We start from the raw sequence: 22436 nt of genomic DNA, 5'->3' as shown, positions 1-22436 counted from the left end.
CCCGCACCGCCGCCCCTGTCAGCAGAGCCGCACGGGCCGGCATGGACGGCCGCCGCGCCGAGGGAAGCCGCTCCGACGAGGGGAAGGGCTGCGGCCCAGGAAACGCCGAGGCGGCCGCCCGCACCGTCCGGGTCGGAGGCGCAGGAGTGGGCCTGGCCGGCAGCGGGGCGAGGGGGCGGGACGGAGAGCCAGCCACGCCATCCCCTGACTGGCTGGACGGCTCCTGGGAGGGCTCGCCGGTGTGAGCCACGGGCAGGGATTGGCGCAGGGCCAGCACCGGCGAGCCATCAATGGGGAAGAGGAGACAGCTGGCGGGACAAGGAAGAAGTGAGGAGGGAGGATGATGGACGGGCACGGTGACCAAAGGGAAGGGGGGGGAAACCGAGGGAGAGCAGAGGGTGGAGGTGGCACGCACAGGGATTGGTGACAGGTCCAGAGGCGGGGAGGAGAGCCGCTATAAAGGGGGAGGTCCCGATGACGCCGAGGGGGAGTAGCTGACTGAGAGGTGGCACAGAGAGAGGGAAGGAGAAGTTCTCGGAGACAGCTAGCTGGAGACAGAGGCTGCTGGAGCAGCCACGGTCCCAGCCCAGTCTGAGGCAGAGGGAACTCACCCCTCCCCCTGGAGGCAAAGGAAGGGACGGCGGAGCACGAGGAGGGCGCGGTTGGGGGCGGGGCGGGGCCTCACAAACTGGTGGAGAATGCAGGCACCGGCGGACCCGTGAGGCACCCGCTTCCGCACCTACCCACCCCCGCAGGCTGGAGCAGCTCCCGTACCCTTATACGCCCGGCAGTGCTGCAGAAGCCGAGCGGAGAGACACCCCCGGCCAGCCCTGCCATGGATCTCACCCAGTTCGGGCAGTGGCTCACGGAGCATCAGGGCCAGCTGCTGAAGGAGGTGGCCCAGCAGCAGCTGGATGCCCAGGCCGCTCTCGCCCGCCAGCAGCAAGACGCTCAGGCGGCCCTGATCCGGGGACTCCAACAGACCCTGGCCCAGGCAGGGGCCGGTGCCGGCGGGGGCGGGGGAGGCGCCAACCCCCGCCCGCCCTTTCACCTGGCCAAGTTAGGGCCAGAAGACGACGTAGATGCCTTTTTGGAGGCCTTTGAATGCACGGCGGAGGCGGCAGGCTGGCCGCAGGCCCAGTGGGCCTTCATCATTGGCCCTTACTTGACTGGAGAGGCCCAAGCCGCCCTGAAGGCCCTCCCCAAGGCCGAGAGTGCCGACTACGTCAAACTCAAAGAGGCGGTCCTCGACCGCTATGAGATAACGCCGGAAACCTACCGCCAGAGGTTTCGGGCCATCACCTTCCAAAAGTCAGACCGCCCCCGCATGCTGGTAACCGCCCTCCAAGATACGGCATACCGATGGCTAAGGCCCACCACAGACGAGGGGCGGAGGATTGTGGACCAGGTGGTCCTCGAGCAGCTGCTGCAGGTGATTCCCGCCCGAGCCAGAAACTGGGTGGCCTACAATAAGCCCGGCACCCTGAAGGAGGCCACCACCCTCTGGGAAAACGTGATGGCCGTGGAGGCTCGAGACCCCCCGAAGGCAGAAGCTCGTCTGGGTGGCGAAGGGGGCCAAGGTCCCGGCGGGAGGGGTGGCCGGGCCCGGTCCGGGCCTCGCCCACCCACCCCGCTCAACGCCAGTCGGCCAGCCGCCAGGCCTCCCCAGGGACCTCGGTGGACCTTCCCTCCGCCCACCACCCCACCTACCAAGCCGGCCGGAGCGAGCCGGGACCCCAGCGACAAGGGGCCCTGCTTCACCTGTGGGCAGCGCGGACACTGGAAGAGGGAGTGCCCCCTTATGGAGTGCGACTTGGGTTGGGACACCGCCCTGCCAACCACCGCCCGGTCCTCTAGGCCGCCACCCATGCTGATCTTGGTGTCACTGGCCAGGAGGCGATTGACCGCCTTGCTTGATAGCGGGAGTTCGGTGTCTATGGTCAGGACCCATCTCCTGCCGCCCGACCTGCCCGTAGTCCGCCAAGCCACCATTGCCTGCGTACATCACCACGTCGAGGAGTGCCCAGTGGTCCAGGTGCCCGTGACCTACCGTGGCCAAACCCTTGAGACGCACTTGGCTCGAGTGAACGCCCTGCCCTACCCCGTCCTCTTGGGGAGGGACGCCCCCCACTTCCGGCTAGCCATGCGGACCGCCCTTCCCCCGGAGCCGGTGGACGGCGATGAGACACTGGCCGGAGCGTCGGTGAGCGACCCATCGGAACCAGACGAGGGAGAGGGGGCAGAAGGGGCCTCGATGCAGCTACTCCAGGGATGGAATAGGGAGCCACGGTTTGCCACTGCCCAGACGGAAGACCCCTCGTTGGAGAGCTTGCGACGGGCGACCGCAGTAAGTAACGGGCGAGTCTTAGATCCCCGCCGAGCCAACCGGTGGCTGCGGGTCATCCAGGAGGGGGGCCGTTGGTATCGCCTGGTGAAGGAGAGAGGCAGAGAGATCCGTCAACTCCTAGTCCCCACCGCCTTCTGACCGGAGGTCTTGAAGGCCGCCCACGACCACCCGTGGGCCGGGCACCAGGGAGCCCGGGGCACGACCGCCCGGATCGAGGCCCACTTCTTCTGGCCAGGCTTAGTTAAGGAGGCCAAGCGCTATTGCCAAGCCTGCCCCCTGTGCCAGCGGCTGGTCGGCCGCCGTCCCGCCAGGGCCCCCTTGGCTCCCCTGCCAGTCATCGAGGAACCCTTCTCCCGGGTGGCCATGGACTTCGTAGGACCTTTACCCTGCACCCCCCGCGGGGCACGCTACCTCCTGGTCCTGATGGACTATGCCACACGGTACCCGGAGGCCGTCCCTCTCCGCGACATGAAGGCCCCAGGGGTAGCCCGGGCGCTGGTAAGGTTCTTTGCACAGGTGGGGCTACCCAGGGAACTGCTGTCGGATTGTGGGAAAACCTTCACGGCCCAGATCACCCGACACCTATGCCGAACGCTGCACGTCCGACAGATCTTCACTAGCATCTACCACCCCCAGACCGACGGCCTGGTGGAGAGGTTCAACCAGACCCTGAAGACCATGCTCCATAAGATGGCCCACGACCGGCCCAAGCAGTGGGACCTGTATGTTGACCCCCTACTGTTCGCAGTACGCGAGACACCCCAGGCCCCTTCAGTGCAACCTGTCCCCCGAACCTCTCGAGCTCCCAGCCGGGGAGCTGCCTTGGACCCCAGCCGGACCCCCGGATGAGGAACCGGTCCTTGACCCCGCGCTCACGGGGGACCAGCGGGCCCAAGTGCGGCAGGTGCTCCAGGAGAACCCGGGCCTTTTCTCTTGGCAGCCGGGGCAGACCACGGTGATCACCCATTCCATCTCCACCCCACCAGGGCAGGTGGCCCGTGCGCCCTGGAGGCCACTACCTCTGAAGCGCTGGGAAATCGTGGCCCGGGAGGTAGACGACATGCTCCGCCTCGGGGTGATAGAGCCGTCCCGCAGCGCCTGGCGGAGTCCTATTGTGCTAGTGGGCAAGCCAGATGGCTCTGTCCGCTTCTGCGTGGACTACCGCCAGGTCAATGCGATCGCAAGTTTTGACGCCTACCCTATGCCGTGGGCCGACGTGCTGGTAGATCAGCTGGGAACCGCCCAGTACCTATCTGCCCTGGACCTCACAAAGGGGTACTGGCAGATCCCCATGGTTCCAGAAGACCGGGAGAAGACAGCCTTCGCCACCCCACAGGGGTTATTCCAGTTCCGAGTCATGCCATTCGGTCTCCATGGGGCCGCGGCGACCTTCCAGCGGCTCGTCGACCACGTGTTGGCCCATTGCCAGGGATTCGCCCGTGCCTATATTGACGACATCATCATATTCAGCCCCGATTGGTCGTCCCACCTCCGGCACCTGGACACGGTGTTGAAGGCGTTGGCGGCAGCAGGCTTGCGAGCCAACCCGAGCAAGAGCCGGATCGGGTTCCGGGAGCTCACCTACCTCGGGTACCAAGTGGGGCATGGGGTGCTCCGCCCAGTGCCCGACAAGGTGACCACGCTAGAACAAAGCCCGCGACCCCGGACCAAGCGCCAGATGAGGCGCTTCCTGGGGCTGGTTGGCTACTACAGCAAATTCATCCCCCATTTTGCCAGCCAAGCCAGCCCCCTTTCCGACTGCCTGCGGAAGGACCAGCCCTCCACAATCCAATGGCGACCCGAACGAGTACAAGCCTTCGAGGCTCTGCGCAAAGCCTTGTCCGCGGCCCCCGTCCTCAGGAACCCCGACTTCAACCGACCCTTCCTCGTCCAAACGGACGCATCGGACGTGGGGCTTGGAGCGGTCCTGTCCCAAGAAGTAGAGGGCCAAGAACATCCAGTGTTGTTCATCAGTAGGAAGCTGCAACCAGCCGAGGTCAAATACGCCACGGTGGAGAAGGAGGCCCTGGCGGTGAAGTGGGCCGTGGGGGCCCTCCAATTCTACCTCTCCAACAACCCCTTCACCCTGGTCACGGACCACGCCCCCCTGCTCTGGATGGCCCGCATGAAGGACCATAACCCACGGATCCTCAGATGGTATCTCTCTCTGCTCCCTTTCAGCTTCCAACTACGGCACCGGCCAGGGCGTCTCCATCTGAATGCGGATTACATGTCGCGGGTCCACGAGGAGACAGCGGACCAGGAGGCGCCCAACCCCAGGGAGGGGGTGTGTCCGGAGCAGGCTCCTCCTGCCCCGGACTGGGCGCGCACGCCGGCCTCCCTGCCGCCCGCGGAGCTCCCCCCCCCACCTGCGAAGCTCCCCTCCCCACCCACGGAACTCCCCTCCCCAATCCCGCGCACCCCCCACACACCCCCACACCCCTCGGGGACCCCCTACCTGCGGGGAGCATGGACGGGGCGCACGGCGAGCCGGGCCGAAACAAGGAAGCGCTCACCCGCGCCGCCGCCCCTGTCAGCAGAGCCGCACGGGCCGGCATGGACGGCCGCCGCACCGAGGGAAGCCGCTCCGACGAGGGGAAGGGCTGCGGCCCAGGAAACGCCGAGGCGGCCGCCCGCACCGTCCGGGTCGGAGGCGCAGGAGTGGGCCTGGCCGGCAGCGGGGCGAGGGGGCGGGACGGAGAGCCAGCCACGCCATCCCCTGACTGGCTGGACAGCTCCTGGGAGGGCTCGCCGGTGTGAGCCACGGGCAGGGATTGGCGCAGGGCCAGCACCGGCGAGCCATCAACGGGGAAGAGGAGACAGCTGGCGGGACAAGGAAGAAGTGAGGAGGGAGGATGATGGACGGGCACGGTGACCAAAGGGAAGGGGGGGGAAACCGAGGGAGAGCAGAGGGTGGAGGTGGCACGCACAGGGATTGGTGACGGGTCCAGAGGCGGGGAGGAGAGCCGCTATAAAGGGGGAGGTCCCGATGACGCTGAGGGGGAGTAGCTGACTGAGAGGTGGCACAGAGAGAGGGAAGGAGAAGTTCTCGGAGACAGCTAGCTGGAGACAGAGGCTGCTGGAGCAGCCACGGTCCCAGCCCAGTCTGAGGCAGAGGGAACTCACCCCTCCCCCTGGAGGCAAAGGAAGGGACGGCGGAGCACGAGGAGGGCGCGGTTGGGGGTGGGGCGGGGCCTCACAAATAGCTTGGCCCAGAGCCTGGCAGCAGCCCTGGAACTTGAAGAGGTAGATCCCTATCCCACCACACACAAAGAAAATTCAAGCTCCAATGCACTCTCCCTGTCTCTCTCTCAAAATGCCAATAGCAACTGTCTCTCCCTCTCCACTATCTGCAAAACCAGAGCTGGGAGCCCCCCTCCCCCTTGCTCTTTGCTCCCTTGTAACAAATTTGGAGCTGCACACTTGAAAGGAAGACCTGCCTATCAAGCTAAATTGGGCTTAGATTGGGGTTTCCAGGGCAAGAGCAGGAGTTCAGACAGAGGACAGGCAGTCCCTGCCTCCAGTTGCTAAGGGAATTGATTGAAGGAGCCAGACTGTTTGGCTTGACGAACAGTAATGAACAAGGCTTGCAATGACCACCTGTTCGTTTAGAGTTCGTTTAGAATGGGGCCTCACAAACAGCTTGTTCACGAACAGCTGATTGGGCCGTTCATGGCTTTTTTTAGTTCGTATTGCTGTTCGTGCCCATCTCTACTTGGGACCAGGGTGATTGGAATAACTACCGTCCAGTCTCAAATACACAATTCTCAAGCAAAGTGATTGAATGGTGCCTAGGCAGCTTCAGGGGTTCCTGAATGAAGCTGATTGTTTGGATCAGTTCCAAGACTGGTTATGAGACTGAAATGGCATTGGTTGCCCTAGTGGATGACCTGAACTGGGAGATGGATAAAGGGAGTATGACCCTGTAAATTATCCTGGACCCCTCAGTGGCTTTTGATACCATCAGTCATAGCATCTTACTGGATGACCATTCTGGGATGGTACTGGGAGGTACTGTTTTGTGAGTGATTCTAATCCTACTTGGGTCTTGCAAGGCTCCATCTTATTCCCAATGCTCTTCAACATCTACATGTAACCACGGGGTGAGGTCATCTGGAAATCTGGGATGTTGATGAGAAGATCTGACCCAGGATTTAAGGTGTCATCCATAGGAAAGCACTAACCTTGAAAAAGAATAGTTTGAGGATACTCTTGGACCCAGGCCTACTGCTGGATAAGCAGGCGGCAGATGTGGTCAGGAGTGCCTTTTACCAGTTTCAACTGTTTAGTCAGTTGCAGCCTTTCCTGGACAGAAGAGATCTGGCCATTGTGAACAATACCCTGGTTACCTCGAAATTAGGTTACTGCAATGCAATTTATGTGGGGATGCCTTTGAGAAATCTTTGGAAACTTTGATTGATGCAGAATATTGCAGCCAGGATGTTGTAGTGGCTTGTAGGGACCATATCACTCCAATCCTGGCCCATCTACACTGGTTCCCAATCTGTGCAGAATTCATGGTGTCGGTATTATTTTTTAACTCTCTATATGGCTTGGGAGCAACATACCTAAAGAACTATCTACTTTCATATTAACCTACGTCACCATTGCAGTCATTTTTCAAGGTCCTGCTTTGGTTGCACCTGTTTTATAAGATTGGGTGGGTGGCAGCCTGGGAGAGGGACTTCTCCATCTGGAACTCTCTCTCCAAGGAGATTCATTTGTCCCTGTCTTTTGCCATTTTCTGCCAGTAGGCAAAGAATTTTCTGCTTCATTTGGCATTCCCTCCGTGAACTGTCCTTCCTGCCCTGTGTTTAAATGGCCGTTTTTATGTTTTTGAAGGTGTATTTTAATATTGTTTTTCATTGTTTTAATAATGCATGAGGATTTTGTTGGTTTCAATGGTTTTTAAGATGAGATTTTATTATGTATGTTTTTAATCTGTAAGCTACCTTGGGGGTCTTGGAGAGGGCAAAAAAGCAGAGTATAACTCTTGTATTTACATTAATAATAAACTCAGAATATTATGTTTTCACTATACAGTAGGGATCCTAGACCCCCAGTCGGGGTAGGGGATCTCCTGCTCCTGCTCCGCCCACCCCGCCCCACTTACCTGACCAGCGGGGGGTGAGCACCTTCCCTGTGGGCTACCCTGTGGTGCTGTGTGCTCCCGTGAACAGCAGCCCCTGGGATCAGGCCCGTTTTGGCCTGGATCAGGGCCACTGCAGAGCATGGGAGTGCTCCTGCGCTCCGCAGGACCTAAAAATGGGCCCAATCCGTGGTAAAATGGCTCATTTTCGGGCACTGTGGAGCACAGGAGAGGTCCTGCACTCCACAGAGCCCCAAAATGGGCCTGTTTCAGCGTGAATCAGGCCCATTTTGAGGAACTGCAGAGTGCAAGAGCACTTCAGCACTCTGCAGCACCTGAAAATGGGCGCTTTCTGCTGCCGATTGGGCCTGTTTTGAGGTGCTGCGGAGCACAGGAGTGCTCCTGCGCTTTGCAGTGCCTCAAAAACAGGCCTGATCTGCAGCAGAATGGGCCCATTTTCAGGCGCTGTGGTGCACAGAAGGGCTCCTGCACTCTGCAGTGTCTCAAAAATGGGCCAGTTTCAGCACGGATCGGGCCCGTTTTGAGCCCCTGCAGAGCCTGGACGTGCTCCCAGGGGCTGCTCAATTACATCACTTCTGAAGTCACGTCATCGCACCTGTGGGGGCGCGAGCATGCTCTTTGCATGTGCGCACCTCCTCTCCTCCAAGGTAAGTGCCAGGCCCCTATCCCCCGCCCGGAGGTTGAGGGGGCTGTACACATACTGTACACTATGAACACTGGAAGTTGGTTCCTTACACTTGTGCCAGGTACTATTCTGCAAAAAGCAAGCAGGCACATTTTACAAAAGTTTTTTTTTCCTGATTGCTAGTGTCTGCAGTTCTATATTTAATATCATTTTAGCTTGTTGTTGTTTCATATAGGCTAATTATTGTCATTATCAAACATTTAGATCAATAAAAAGAAAGAGGCCTGTAGCCTGATGTTTGACTTGTTATTGAAAGTCAGCACATTAACTTCAGTTCACCTCTGGAGCTCATGACCTCTTCTGTTTCCCTGTTTCCTCCTCTGGCCCAGTTTCCCTCCCCTTCTAGACTCCTCCATTTAGCCTTATTCTCCGACCCACATTTTCTGAATCATTCTCTCTTTCAATCTTTCATTCTTATTAGCTTCTCATGTCCTGTTAAATGCTCAGGTGCCTATCTCCTAATTTTTCAAGGCCATGCTTCTCTAGGTATTTTTGCCTGCTCTGCTCCTCTCCAGAACTAGAGCAAATGAGTGAATGGTAACCACAGATGCTTATGTCTGTACTACCGCCTGCTGAATTTGGGAAATGCTTTCAATCAGTGCCAGAGAGTTCATCACTAACACAAAAGGATGTAGTACATTTCAGTATAGATTATCACCAATCAACCTTTAGTGCCATCCTAGTAACCATCCATTATATTTCTTTATGTTTTGTTTACTAGAGGAACAAAACAAAAGAGAAATAATACTCTGAATGGTAACCAGAATGACAAAGAAGCCTTGATCTCACATATCTTCTTTGCGTAATAAAATTCAGTGCATTTGTTTTTTGTATAATCACCAAAGCAGGAAAATAACATATTCTTACATAGGCAGTGTTAGATGCAATTATAATGGAATTTGGATAATTCAAGTGATTGCGGAAATGATTAAATGGACAATGTAAAAAAAAGAAAAGAAAAAGAAAAAAGAATTTGCCATGTCTACATCAATGGTCAGAACCATTCATCAAAATGTGGGCAACAAGTGAATGTGAATGATTTTGTTTGTTGCTAAACGGAATAAAATGCTTGTTGAAGAACATGTTTGATTTTGCTTAATCCTAAACAATTCTGTTTGTTGGTGCTACTATGAAGCAAAACTACAGGTATAATCTTAACCCAGAACACTTAAGTGAATTGCAACAAATACTGTATGTACTCAACCATGTCAATACTTCTTTCAGTAGTTTTTGATTTGTTTCTCCATTCCTCCTCTTTCTTGAAGATGTGCCCAACTATGGTTAATGATAAGCCATTTGATATGCACCAAATAAGAGAGATTGCAGATGAGATGTCTTCTTGTCTTTTAATCCAATGGAAGGATGCATTTTCTCATCAGTCACAGTAAGCACTTTAAAGAACTCTTTAATGAGTTTTTTTTCCAAAGTAAATATGCATGGGAATACCCAACCAATAGCCTGCCACTATATAGTAACAGTACATGTTCCTTTTGAAATTAGCTGCAAAGTAATCACCATTTCCAATCTTCCCTGAAAAGAACAGTTTAATAAGCAATTATTATTTGGGAAGCAATCCTCTTGAGAAATAGCTGAGCTCTTTAGCTTTTATCATTCAATGGTAATGGAAATTGACATGAAAACAAAATGGTAGTTTTTTATTATTATTTGTAAGGAATTGAAACATTAAAATGCTGCTCAGTTGGCAATTTCTACTTTCTGAGTAATCCTGAACATTGGAGACTCAATGGTCACCTTGCTCCTTAACACAACACTTTTGTTGAAGAAAATGCTTCCTATTGAAAGTCTAAATGCTGATGGAAATGTGTATTGATTTTCCTGAAAGGGGTGAAGAGATTATTAGGAAGAAAAGGAAAGGAAGAGACTGATGGCTTCACATCTTGTATTCAGAAACTGTTGAAATCCAGTCATTATTTATCGATCCACAGAAAGCTGAACAAGCTAATGTGCTTAGGGCAAAATCCTACAGAGCACACGAGCCGTAATCAATGTGAATGTGATGTTACCAGTATTTCTTTCTCCTTTAGTTGGAGTGATAAAACAAAAGACCATGAAATATAAACTCACTGAAGTGGCATAGAGATGAACCCTTGTGGCATAAGAATTTTCAAATGTATTCCATATCATGTCAAGTAGGGAGATATGTATGGCTGACCAGTGGATCCAATCCAGTGAAATTTATGGTCAAACATTAATCCACAAACATTGTTTTTGAGAAATATAAATCTTTTGAAAAGAAAGCATAATGTTGTAGAGACAAAGTAAGTCTGTTTGATGACAACTGAAAACAGAATAATGAAACAAGCAGGATGGCCTCAGAATAGAGACCATTTTAAAACATGCAAAATGCAGAGTATGATACACATAATTAAATGTTGTCTATAAGAATTTGCGCAAATAATAAAATGATATTATTGTAGTAGTTTTAATACTTCTAGTATGTATGCTAATTAACAGCTACAATTATGTGCCTGCAAGACATATGTAGAAAATCTTTACTCAATAAGAAATAGATGTTTCTTTTAGCTGAAAATTACAACATAGATTTGATTATTATTTTTGCAAATTCATGTTCTACAGCTACAGCTTCCTGTTCACAATTATATCTACCTGAGATTGGATATTCTATCTGGCTGTAGAAGTCTCATAATTCCTTGAACAACCCCACTTGACAAAATACCAGTTGATTATTGTCATACTTTTGAGCATATATTACATACAGTTGTGATTGGTTAAAAAAAGTGTAATTTACTGTAATATTACACTGTAATTCTGTATTGCATTACGTTAATATTGCATTACATTAATACTACAATTAATGCTGGTAGAAAGGTTGATTTTAGAAAGATATAGAAAATTAGTGAGCAAACAGTGCTTGTACTGTTCCAATAGCAAGCTGAATATATTACTCAGTTAATCAATATGTACTAGGACTAGAATGTATGCCTGGAGTTTTAAGAGAAGTGCGTCATGGGAGTTGTAGTGCCATACCCCACAAGTTTCAGTTCCTAGGGCATTCAAAGCCCACCCAAACTTGTTAGGGCCATTTCCTCCTTTGTTCAGTCACACCTCAGCAGGGAGAGGAGCAAGTTATCTTTTTTTCCCCCACCACATTCACTGGATCTACAAAGCTCCACAATGGACCTTTATTCATGAAAGATGCACTCTGTTCTTTCATTATTTAGTTGAACAGTGAGTAGACATTCCTTACAGGTATGAATAAGTTAAATAAAAACAATTTAAGTTTGTAGCCCATGTGTGGATACTTGATGACAAAGGGCTGGGATTCCCTCCTCGCATGAAACAGTGCTGTTGAATGAGACAGACAGTGAAAGTAAGTACCTGTGAATGCAATATAGGCAATGTCCCTATATGGTATATGATGGTTTGAATTCATAGAAGTGATGAAAATAGTAGGGTTGGGGGGAGAAACTACTTTCAAGTAGTTGACATGGTACCTCCTGTGCTCCTCCTTCTTCTCCTCTTTCTTAGCCACATGTATGACTCAGATATTTAAAACTTGCTGCTTCCCAACTAACTATAGTTTGACATTACATACCAGCTGGATCAAGGTGGGAGGTAGGAAGGGAGAAGGAAGCAGGAAATGAGGAGGGGCTATGGGAAAGAGAAAATAAGGAAGAAGGGGGAAATGAGATGCTCTTCACAAGTCCTTGCAGTTCCCCTTCTTGCGCCACTGTTTTTTTTTTTAAATAATACTTCACTGACCTAGTTTAATTTGCAACCTGAGTGATTGCTGCTTCATATTTTTGTTGTTGTGATGGTGGTGGTGGTGGTGGTGCTGCTGCTGCTGACAACCAATTCTATTTCCTTTTGCTCAGGAGGGGTGTCCTACTATGTCATTCCACAATACACATTTGTTGGCAAAAGAGAAATTCTCAGGCTGACAATCACCCACAATCTGTAAATGCTGATTACAACAAAGTTAACCTGGGCATCTTCATAGATTTAAAAACTTAGCTGCCTGCCTTGGAAATAAGTCATCTACAAAGAGTTTCAACTAAGATGAATTTATTTATAAAAAGAGACACTTTTCTCTAAAAGAGAGAAATGGCATACAAATATTCATTCTGGGTTTGCAAGGGAGACTCTGTTTACTTGAAATAACATCTACTGGCCTGGGGAAGTAGCGAAGAAGAGGGTTCCTTTGAAGCATCATTGATTCTGTTTTCTTTTTTTTAAAAAAATAACTCAGGGAAACTGGGTTCCTCAAATACAATTGACTGTAGAAATAATAGACACAGTTAGGGGCATCCCTACTGAGATCCTCCAAGTTTCATCCATGTAACAACAAACCATGATCTGATAGTGGTTTAGCTGCTGTGACATCACAGAATCATTCACTTAATTATTCAAAACATTTATTAGATGCCTCTCTGACTTATGACACTCATGGTAGCTTACAATATAAAGAGCACAACAATCAAGAACAAATACCTAGGGGGCAATTTAAGTCACAGTTTAAACAAAATTAGTAATTAAATAGATTAAACTAATCAGTTACCAGCCTAAAAGCAGCTTCCCTCCCTCAACCACCCAGAAACCCTTTAGCCTTGATATCTCCGTTTCTGTAGACAAAGGAACATACATGTCTTCATAATCCCCAAAGTGGCTACCCCACAGCAGTCCTGGATTTATCCCAGAATCCCCTGGAGAGATGATGATGCAAGCCTGGGCAGGAAACTGCTGACTCAGGAGCTTGCATTTGCAAAGAGGCACAGGTATCAGGCAGGAGTCTCCCTGTTGAGGACTTTGGCAACAACAGCCAGATGGTGTAGCATACCTTCTGTCACCAGGCAAGTTGTCTCTGGACTCTTCTGTTAGCTGGAGAAAATGAATTGACCCACCATGGCTTGTAAATAGAGATGGGCACAATTGGCATTACGATAGAAAAATTCATAGAACGCCACGATAATGGCGTTCACGCGATCAGGACCCGGTGGATTGGTGCCATCCACAGCTTGATCGGAGTGATCGGTATCTGATTGGGGATCCAGTCACTCTGGCGCCAGTAATCTATTCCCCTGGCAACGGAGCCAGGGGAATGCCGGAGCTGAGTCTGCCCTCCTTCTGTCACCCTAGAAACCCAAATGGAAGCCCAGCTTGCCTTGATCAGCAGGGCTTCCTTCCAACTACAGAGCAGCAACACACTCACCAGTTGGGAGAAGACAGCCAGGGGAGGGAGGGGGAAGGGGGTGTTCTGTAGCCATGGGCACTGCAAACGTTTTTTGCTTTTTAAAAAAATGGGGCTTTGTAGGGGGAATGGCTGTTTTTCTGTCTGTCACTCTCTGTTTTTAACCTGCTTTTAAAACACTGTATTTTGTGGGAAAACCTCATTCACGGCTCTGTGTGTGTGTTTAAAATATGCTTTTGGAAGACTGGTTGCTTGCTTTTAAAATTGGGTGGGGAAGAATGGAGGATTCTGTCCCTGCTTCTTTTTAAAAGCTGGCTGAAACATGTTGATGGGATGTGTGTGTCTCTCTCTATTTGGAGAGGCAGGGACAGGTTAAAAACTCCCCCCCTGCTCTAAGAGTGTGTGTGTGTGTGTGTGTGTGTGTGTGTGTGTGTGTGTGTGTGAACGTCCCCTCCCTGAGGGGAGGCGGCTCGTCACCAGGTTAAAAAATTCCTCCCCCTCTACTCTAAGTGTATGTGTGAACGCCGCCTCCCCATGCCCACCAGACCCGGCGGTCGCCGCCACCACCCACCTTCCCACATAGCTGGGAACAGCGGGGCGCCCTTCCGCTTTGGCCTCCCCGATCCCCGATCCACAGATCAGAAACGGGAGATGACCGGTGTGGATCGGTGATTTGGGGTTGTCGCCGGCACCGATTCCCAATCAGCTTGATCGGTAATTTTTTTGGATTGTGCCCACCTCTACTTGTAAACATTATTGCTTTTAAGGTGGGATAAGCAGGCATTAAGTAGGAGTGAGAAAACTGGGGCTGAACTGGGTCCTTACAAAAAGCATCTTAAGGCCAATCTGGTTGCAAAATCAATTTCTCTGGTCCTATTATGTAGAAGTAGACTCTTTTTGACAAAGGATTCTCATGAATCTAATGGTTGTACCATACTCTGATCATTATGAAAATGCATTCAATTGTTTGCTTCATGACTACTGGATAGTTCTGGATTAAGAATCATGGTCCTTTTCATGCAGGATCTTTAAACCCATTTTAGCTTCTGAAGGGAAATTGATTTTTTTTTAAAGTTTCACACATCTCAAGGACAAAGAGCAGCAGCAGCAGCAGCAGCAGCAGCAGCAGCAGCAACAACAACAACAACAACAAACGATCTGGATCAAAACAAGTTTTGTAAAACCAGGATTAAAGCTTCATTAACTGTTGGAGAATAGTGGGATCCCCCCTCTTTATCTGTTAAATGTTTTTTAAAAATCCATTTTCCTTCAGAAGCCAAAGCAGGTTTAAAAAACTGTATAAAAGGGATCCAAGTCCTGAACTTTCAATATCCCTCCTATCTTCTTTATATTCTGTGAGGAGAACCTTGTACTAATTGGTGTCTCTTTGCAACCTGTGCAGGGAAAAGTGATATGATAGGTACCATAGCCCATAATTTAGGAGTACATTCATTTAAAAAACCACAGGAAATGTCACCTTGTTGTGATATTACCTTATAAAACACAAGAATTCACATTCAAGGCTTATTGAGCTACAGTAGAGGGAACTGGATACTTGTATACATTTCAAACCAGAACTTGTATACTTGATTTCAAACAAGAAAATTGGCAAGACACGTCTCTCTTACCCTTTTCTTTGATATCTGCTATTTTTGAAACAGTTTGCTTGCTTATTTGTTTGTTTGTTTGTTTATGATATAGTCTGCCTTTCTCACTGGGACTCAAGGCAGATTACAGAATATGACCTACAGCTTGGACATTTAATAAACAATGTACTAGGGTATACAAAAGCATATTTACAGAATTTGGAAACAAGCAGAAATCTGATTCTGAGCTGAAAACAATGCTGAAACAAACATAAGGAATTAAATATGACATATTAAACAAGGGAGAAACTACCCAGTAGGAACATACAACAACAGATAGTGCTCAGTACAGTCTCTGTCCCTTTAAAACATTTCCTTACAATACAGCCCTTCTACCTGTGCAAAAAAGAACTCCTGAATAATTGAGTTTTGCATTGTTCGGGGAAAGCCAGGAAAGTGGGAGCCTTCCTAACCTCATCAGGCAGGCCATTCCATAAAGGAGGGTGGGCATGACAGAGAATAAGCTGTTGATTTTGCCCATTTGCAGGGTGGCACCTGCAGAAAGCCTTGTTCAGATAAGCGAAGCTGCCATGGCAGAGCATATGAAGAGAGGTGCTCACTTAGATATGAGCAGCCAAGGCCATGAAGGGCTTTGTATGTGGTAGCCAAAACCTTGAGTTGAGCTCAGTAAAAGATGGGTAGCCAATGGAAAGATTGCAGAATGGGAATATTATGCAAGCTCAACCTTGTCCCTAGGGCTGCCAGACCCCTGGTGGGGGCGGGGGATCCCCCGCCCCCACCCTCTCACCCCCGTCCCCACTTACCTGGCCAGCAGGGGCACGCACACCTTCCATGCATGCCCCCGCTCACAGCAGCCCCAGGATCAGGCCTGTTATGGCCTGGATCGGGGCCCCTGTGGAGTGCAGGAGCATTCCTGAGCTCTGCAGGGGCCCAAAACGGCCCCAATCCGTGCCTATTTTGGCATGGATTGGGTCCGTTTTGGCACGGAATGGGCCCGTTGTGGACGTCACTTCTGGGAGTGACGTCATCACGCTTGCAGGAGTGTGTGTGCACGCGTGCTTTGCGCATGCGCACTCGAGCTCCACCAAGGTAAGAGCCAGGCCCCAGTCTCCAGCTGGAAGATCGAGGGGGCCTGGCAACCCTACTTGTCCCTGCTAATAGGTGAGCTATGGTGTTTTGCACTGGAGTCTCAAGTTGACTTGGAGGGGAGACCTGCATAAAGTGCATTACAATGCTCTAATCTGGATGATACAGTGGCCTCTACTGCAAAATTAGGGGATCTGGATAATGAGACGTAGAGCTGGGTGTTGTCCATAATATGAATGACATCCATTTCCATAGTTAAGAATGATTTCTCCTAAAGGCTTTACATAGAGTTTGAACAACATGGAGGATAAAATTGCACCCTATGGAACCCCTCAAGATAATCCCCCCACTGAAGATAACTAGTCTCCAACAGCACCCCTTTAAATCCATTCCATGAGAATTCGGCCCCCTCCTGGCAGCTGCGCCATGGCTTGAGCTGGGGGCCAAGCTTTGTCTCCTCAGAAGAAGGGGGCAGCGTGCCATCCCGGGCATCCGGGGACTTGGCCAGGGGGAGGAGACAGATGCCATAAAAGGTGGCTCCGCCCCCTCATCCAGCAGTTGCTCTGTGAGATTGGTTGGAGCAGGAAATGTGCTTTGAGCTCCTGCTCTTCCCGATCCATGGAGAAACACATCAGTGAGCAGTGCAGTGATGGTAGAGCCCTTCTCACGTGTGTTGGCGGCAGCATGCTTGGCTTTCCCGGTTGTGGCTCACAGTGGTGGCAAGGCAGCAGAGGCTGCTGAGCAGAGCTCGGCTGGAGGGCAGGCCTTGAAGAGGCCAGAATCAGCAGCACTTGTGGGCCAGAGTTGGAGGCCCTCATGGGCCTGTGGTCTGTTGTGCCACGGCAGCACTGTGTGTGTGGCCACAGCAGAGTTTTTAGGGGCAGGAATCAGAGCCCAAGCTTCCCTGTCTCCCAGCACTGTGTGCTTTGCTGCGGCAAGGTTTCGGGGAGGGAGATTGAGTACTGACATGGCAAGGCTTATAAGGGGGAACTGGAGTGCTGACTTTTGGCCCATGCTTTCATGCTACACCCCCCTCCCCAGGTTGCTGGGCAGCATTTCAAGGCCCTGCAAACCCTCCCTGCCTATCTGCTGCCAATGCCATTTTGTTGGTGGTGGCCATTTTGTGTCAGGCACTTGATAAGCCACCAATAGGTGGCAGCCACTTTGTGACCGCATTGTATGAGCTTGGAGGCAGGCAGATCTGGGTGGCTGATAAGGATATTGCCCAATATTGCCCACTAGGGACCTCGTTCCTGTGCCATTGCTTGGCTTGACGTGGTTGGCATGGGGTGCTGTATTGAAACAGTCAATTTTAAAAATAATAGTACTAATTTTGAAAGAAAGCTGTAAAGTTCAATAGTGGAAGTGGTCAATAGGCAGATGGCTTCCAGAAAGTGCAAGGGCCCATCCAAGGGTAAACAGCCCATCAAGAAGTAGCCCCCTAAGAGGGCCCCACCTGCACTCTCTTCCTTGGAGGAGGAGGAGGGTGTCAGCACTGGGCAAGAAATCCTGAGGCACCTGAAGATCTTGGGGGCCATGGCTCCATGAGCGAGCGATGGCATGTGGGCTAGGCCAGTGAGATTGCCATCAAAGGCCACATTTCAGAAATATATCTTTCTGCTTTGGAGTCTATGGCAGGTACAACAGTAGCGGAAGGCAACATCAACCAGGAAACCCAGGGAGACCCAGAGGAATACATCGTGGTTGAGCCTGAAAAAGAAGAAAAGAGTGAAAGTGGGCAGATTGCAGTGGAAGTGGAGCCCAGCATGCCTGATGGTAAGTCAGCCCTGCCTAGGGATGTGCGTTTCGGCATTCAGAATGCCGAAAGAATGCTGAAACAAAAGTGTTTCGGCTTCTTTCGGGGAATGCCGAAACGTTTCAGGGAATGCCGAAACGTTTCGGGTAGCCGAAAGAAAAAAGCCGAAACGTTTCGGGATTCTTTCGGCTTTCTTTCGGCTTTTCTATGGGAAAATGCCTCCGTCTTCCAGGACGCCTGGAGGAGGCATTTTCCCACCGAATAAGCCCAAAATTGGTGGGGACCTTCCTCTAACCCTTCTACAACAACCACCCAAGCTTCAGACAGATTGGACTTTGGGGGGCCATGTTATGGCCCCCCAAAGCAGGTCCCCCCATCCTCCCATAAGAAAGCGAAGGAGCAGCATATTGTTAGCATGCTGCTGCTGATCTTTCTTCATTATTTCCTATGGGGAAAAAATGAAGAGGCAGGCTTCCTTTGCCAGGGGTGGCATTTTGCATGCAAAATGCCCCCCAGCCCTCAGGGGCCCTTCTCCCACCCCTCCTCCCACCCCCCACCAAGGCTCAGCCTGCTCCCACTTGGGGGGGGCATTTCATGGCCTCCCCAAGTAGGTGCTCTAATCTCTACCACTGACAGCTGGGGGAGGCTTGTGTTGCCAGGGGTGGCATTTTGCATGAAAAATGCCCCCCAGCCCTCTGGGGCCCTTCTCCCACCCCTCCTCCCACCCCCCACCAAGGCTCAGCCTGCTCCCACTTGGGGGGGCATTTCATGGCCTCCCCAAGTAGGTGCTCTGCTCTCATCTCTACCACTGACAGCTGGGGGAGGCTTGTGTTGCCAGGGGTGGCATTTTGCATGCAAAATGCCCCCCAGCCCTCTGGGGCCCTTCTCCCACCCTTCCTCCCACCCCCCACCAAGGCTCAGACTGCTCCCACTTGGGGGGGCCATTTCATGGCATCCCCAAGTAGGTCCTCTCAGCCCCTAAAGTCCACCCCTTACAGCCCCACACAAACCCAATTCCCCCCCAGCTGCCACACACAGACCCAAATCCCCACATTAGCCCCTCACAGACCCAAATCCACCCCCACCTGCCCCACACCCATAACCCCAGGAACAGGCTGGCAAAGGCCAGCCCTCTCCCTTTGTTCCCTATGCTGGGAACTTCTAAACTCTCTTTCCCTGGGCAATTCTGCACAGCCCAGGGGTGCCACAATGGTGGGCACACTTCTGAGTGCCAGCTGGTCCCTGTGAAAGAGCACCTGAACCACAGACACCCTCCCTCAAATTCCCCCACCACCTACAGAGATGGCTGGCCAGCCAGCCCCATTGTTCCCTATGATGGGAACCAACTGCACAACAAAGAATAAAACAAGAACAACACAAAATAAAGTTTTAAAAAAATTATTTTCTCCCTTCCAAAGTACAAGTAGGCAAAGCATTATGACACATTACACCAGCAGTCCCCCACACAGAAAAATTAAAACAAAACTCACTTAACATCAGAGAATCACAAAGCATGATTCCTGTCAAAAACACTTTATTTCTTGAACAGCTTTAGGTTACACAGCAGGGGGGAACACCAAAGGGCATGGCAGCACTATCTTACACAAAAATAACACAACTCACTTAACATCAGAGAATCACAAAGCATGATTCCTGTCAAAAACACTTTATTTCTTGAACAGCTTTAGGTTACACAGCAGGGGGGAACACCAAAGGGCATGGCAGCACTATCTTACACAAAAATAACACAACTCACTTAACATCAGAGAATCACAAAGCACAATTCCTGTCAAAAACACTTTATTTCTTGAACAGCTTTAGGTTACACAGCAGGGGGGAACACCAAAGGGCATGGCAGCACTATCTTACACAAAAATAACACAACTCACTTAACATCAGAGAATCACAAAAGCACAATTCCTGTCAAAAACACTTTATTTCTTGAACAGCTTTAGGCTACACAGCAGGGGGGGGACACCAAAGGGCATGGAAGCAGTATCTTACACAAAAATAACACAACTCACTTCACATTAAAGAATCACCCCAAAAAATAGCTGTCAAAAGCACTTTATTTCTGTAACTGCTTTAGGTTACACAGTAGGAAGGCACCGCAGAGCAGGAAAGCAGTGTACTACGCAAAAATAACACAACTCACTTCACATCAGAGAATCACACAAACACAATTGCTGTCAAAAATGGTGAAGTGGGTTGTATTATTTTTTGTAGTACATTGCTATCATGCCCTGTTGTGCCCTCCTACTGTGTAACCTAAAGCTGTTCAAGAAATAAAGTGTTTTTGACAGGAATTGTGTTTTTGTGATTCTCTGATGTTAAGTGAGTTGTGTTATTTTTGTGTAAGATAGTGCTGCCATGCCCTTTGGTGTTCCCCCCTGCTGTGTAACCTAAAGCTGTTCAAGAAATAAAGTGTTTTTGACAGGAATCATGCTTTGTGATTCTCTGATGTTAAGTGAGTTGTGTTATTTTTGTGTAAGATAGTGCTGCCATGCCCTTTGGTGTTCCCCCCTGCTGTGTAACCTAAAGCTGTTCAAGAAATAAAGTGTTTTTGACAGGAATCATGCTTTGTGATTCTCTGATGTTAAGTGAGTTGTGTTATTTTTGTGTAAGATAGTGCTGCCATGCCCTTTGGTGTTCCCCCCTGCTGTGTAACCTAAAGCTGTTCAAGAAATAAAGTGTTTTTGACAGGAATCATGCTTTGTGATTCTCTGATGTTAAGTGAGTTTTGTTTTAATTTTTCTGTGTGGGGGACTGCTGGTGTAATGTGTCATAATGCTTTGCCTACTTGTACTTTGGAAGGGAGAAAATAATTTTTTAAAAACTTTATTTTGTGTTGTTCTTGTTTTATTCTTTGTTGTGCAGTTGGTTCCCATCATAGGGAACAATGGGGCTGGCTGGCCAGCCATCTCTGTAGGTGGGGGGGGGGAATTTGAGGGAGGGTGTCTGTGGTTCAGGTGCTCTTTCACAGGGACCAGCTGGCACTCAGAAGTGTGCCCACCATTGTGGCACCCCTGGGCTGTGCAGAATTGCCCAGGGAAAGAGAGTTTAGAAGTTCCCAGCATAGGGAACAAAGGGAGAGGGCTGGCCTTTGCCAGCCTGTTCCTGGGGTTATGGGTATAGGGCAGGTGGGGGTGGATTTGGGTCTGTGAGGGGCTAATGTGGGGATTTGGGTCTGTGTGTGGCAGCTGGGGGGGAATTGGGTTTGTGTGGGGCTGTAAGGGGTGGACTTTAGGGGCTGAGAGGACCTACTTGGGGATGCCATGAAATGGCCCCCCCAAGTGGGAGCAGTCTGAGCCTTGGTGGGGGGTGGGAGGAAGGGTGGGAGAAGGGCCCCAGAGGGCAAAATGCCACCCCTGGCAACACAAGCCTCCCCCAGCTGTCAGTGGTAGAGATGAGAGCAGAGCACCTACTTGGGGAGGCCATGAAATGCCCCCCCCAAGTGGGAGCAGGCTGAGCCTTGGTGGGGGGTGGGAGGAGGGGTGGGAGAAGGGCCCCAGAGGGTTGGGGGGCATTTTGCATGCAAAATGCCACCCCTGGCAACACAAGCCTCCCCCAGCTGTCAGTGGTAGAGATTAGAGCACCTACTTGGGGAGGCCATGAAATGCCCCCCCAAGTGGGAGCAGGCTGAGCCTTGGTGGGGGGTGGGAGGAGGGGTGGGAGAAAGGCCCCTGAGGGCTGGGGGGCATTTTGCATGCAAAATGCCACCCCTGGCAAAGGAAGCCTGCCTCTTCATTTTTTCCCCATAGGAAATAATGAAGAAAGATCAGCAGCAGCATGCTAACAATATGCTGCTCCTTCGCTTTCTTATGGGAGGATGGGGGGACCTGCTTTGGGGGGCCATAACATGGCCCCCCAAAGTCCAATCTGTCTGAAACTTGGGTGGTTGTTAGAGAAGGGTTAGAGGAAGGTCCCCACCAATTTTGGGCTTATTTGGTGGGAAAATGCCTCCTCCAGGTGTCCTGGAAGACGGAGGCATTTTCCCATAGAAAAAAGCCGAAAGAATGCCGAAATAATGCCGAAAGAATCCCGAAAGTCGAAAGCCGAAAGAGATTCTTGTTTCGGCTTTCGGCTTTAACGATAGAGAATCTTCTTTCGGCTTTCTACTTTCGGCTATAGCCGAAAATTTTTGGCTTGCACACCCCTAGCCCTGCCGCATCTACATGTGTGAATCTAAAAGAAAATGGATATTAACTGATGTATAGATGGTATTTAACACCGAAAAAACTAGCAAATATGAGCAATGCTATGTCAAACAAATGTTGGAAATGTAAACAACACGAAGGCTCTTTCTACCATATGTGGTGGACTTGTGATAAGGCGAAACAATTTTGGTCTAAGATGTATACAGAAATGTTGAAAATTATGAAGGGTAACTTGCCAAAAAATCCTGAAATGTTTATGTTAGGACTTAATATGGAAAATGTAAATGTAGCGGATAGAACACTATTATGGTATATGATTGTAGCAGCTAGACTACTGTACGCGCAATATTGGAAGCAAGAGGAGATACCAGAAGTTGAAGAATGGATACAAAAACTGTTATATATGGTGGGAATGGATAAGTTGACCAGAAAACTGAGGGAACAAAGTTCAAATGCATTTTTAAGAGATTGGGAAAAACTCAAAGAATATTTGGAAAATAAAAGGGATGTAAAAGGTC

This window comes from Eublepharis macularius, chromosome 8 (genome assembly GCF_028583425.1).
Source record: "Eublepharis macularius isolate TG4126 chromosome 8, MPM_Emac_v1.0, whole genome shotgun sequence".
Classification (NCBI taxonomy): domain Eukaryota; kingdom Metazoa; phylum Chordata; class Lepidosauria; order Squamata; family Eublepharidae; genus Eublepharis; species Eublepharis macularius.
This window is presented reverse-complemented; position numbering follows the sequence as displayed.